Source organism: Nelumbo lutea, chromosome 1 (assembly GCF_056320005.1).
Source record: "Nelumbo lutea isolate HS-2025 chromosome 1, American lotus-T2T, whole genome shotgun sequence".
In the NCBI taxonomy this organism is placed as follows: Eukaryota; Viridiplantae; Streptophyta; class Magnoliopsida; order Proteales; family Nelumbonaceae; genus Nelumbo; species Nelumbo lutea.
In genome coordinates, this window is record NC_142684.1 from 73,002,188 (window position 1) to 73,004,421 (window position 2,234).

At 42.1% G+C, this 2,234-nt stretch overlaps 1 pseudogene; it reads right to left on the bottom strand.

The window, feature by feature from the left end:
* Positions 1-339: 339 nt before the first annotated feature.
* Positions 340-1,776, bottom strand: LOC148875320 (lysM domain-containing GPI-anchored protein 1 pseudogene; annotated as a pseudogene).
* Positions 1,777-2,234: the final 458 nt, after the last annotated feature.

Genomic DNA, 2,234 nt, shown 5'->3' on the forward strand with positions numbered 1-2,234 from the left:
ACGAAGCAGTTGTTTAATAAACTCTCTCGGAATACTAAGAGTGAAGGAGAACATTTGGAATCTCTCATCGTTAATACCCGGGGTAAAGGTCATTAGGTCAACACATCGGTTGCCTTCCCTTAAAAGTCAAGCAACGTTCCATCCCATTAGATAATTCGTTACTAATTTAATTTTATATTTTAAATTTGAAAAAAGAAACCATAAATATATTAAAAAAGTCATAGATACATATTCAGCATCCGTAAAGTCAAGGAGGAAAGGCATGCTACAACCATGGTGATAGCAAATTAATTCTGACACAATCTATTTGTTTTAAATTCAAAACATCGACTGATCTGCTTTTTGTGGTATTTTTTTTTTTTTTTTTTGGCCATTTTCTCTTAAAACCTATTTAACCTATTATTTTTCCTTTCTTCTCTTCTTTTTCCTTCTTTCACCATCCTCTTTCATTCTCTCTTTTCCAACTATCTGAAATGAAAGGACGGAGGAAACCTGTTTTTAATCTTCCGTTTCTTCTCTTATCCGTTTTCAATCTCATCTCTATAGTCGTCGCTGACGATTCCACGATCATGGTAAACTGCAATGCTTCGTAGCCCAACAACAGATGTCTGCCCAAATCTCCGTCTTCCATCTTTTTCTCATCGTCATCGCCGACTTCTTCTGCTTCCATGGCAACCAACAGAGGGAGAAAAAAAGGATGGAAGAACTTGTAGTTGGCGGAACTAGAGACTCTCCTCCTGCAGCACTTGCAGAGACGGAGCTGGAGCCGGCGTCACGTCCCGACCCGAAGGCCCTGTCGCCACTACTAATCCTTCCTTTGCCATCCACAAGTCTTGCAATAATGGTAGCCACCGACGTTCTAGTTGGAAATCTGGAATTTCTAGGCATCTAGCCAAATACCAGTTAGGTTTCTAGTTGGAAATCTAGGTGGAATGACCATCCGAAGTTCCGAAGAGCTACAACCCAATAACTCAACTCATTGTTTTGGGTTAGATGGAAAAACAAATTCCTCAGACAAATTACAAGGCTTAATGATGCGAAAGCCCAAACAATGAAACAATACTACCAATTGTGAGTTGTAGAGAAGTAGGATGAAGAATTTAAGTGGTTAATTAAGCTAACCTGGAATCGGAACTTCTACAATGTCTCCTCGATCAACTGCCGCTTGTGACAGGCCATTAATGACCAACTCTGCTACAGTTGTACCATAGGTCGCTCCGATGCTGCTTACGCTCTCCGTTGCGTGCACTAAATACGACAAGTAAATTGTCGTAATGCCATTACTAGTGTTATTGAAGCATTTGCACGGCAACGAATTACAAGGCTCTGATCACTCCACAGTCGCTCCTGGGCATCAACCCCATTAACGCCCATGATCTGCTCTGCACTGGCTAGCACACCATAACCAATCGATATAGACTCAATTGTGTCTGCAACTCGAACCGTATAAGATGTCAATACGAAACTACAAATGTCATCCGTGCAGGAGCATGAAATGGGTATTCTGATTAGAGAAATTTTGGGGAGGATTCGGTTCTCAGGGAATGACATTGTTGGGTCAAGCGAGTTTGAGCCTAAGGTATCGAGTACATTTACTTGGAACCTAGATGCAATCTCTGAGAGCGTGGAGTCCCAAGGAAGGAGATAGGAGAGTAGATAGGTACAGGAGTCAGAGGACTTACATGGTTCAATCCCAAATTTTGCACAAGTTCTGGGAGGGAAGACAAGGAAGAGGGAGATGAGTAGAATAGCAAGTGGTTGCACTAGAATTCCCATCGTATGATCTTGTATCAGTGAGTGCCTCTCCTCTCTATAACTGTAATTCTGTAAATGGTTTCACACAAGAGAAGCAATGAAGAGATGTATTATGTGCATTGGTTTCCAAAGGCTCCACAAGGCATCGGAACGTCGTCCCCAGCTCAATGGAGAGAGAGAGATCAGAATTGAATTAAAAGGGTTCAATCCCGATGCTGTTAAGGGGAAGGGCAAGAAGAGAGATCGGGGGAGAGAGAGGAGAGAGAGAGAGGGGGAAAGAGAGAAATGTGAAGGAAGGAAGGGTAGTATCTGAAGGTTGGGAGAAGATGAACGATATTTTTCTCGTTTAATTATTATAAGGGTAGTATAGGGATTAAAAAAAGGATTCCTTCAGGGTTACCCTTCTAATGACTTATCTGCTTAGGGGCTTGAGTGAGCTGGTTTCCCTAACTCGTGAGCTAAGGTAGCCTCGGACTATC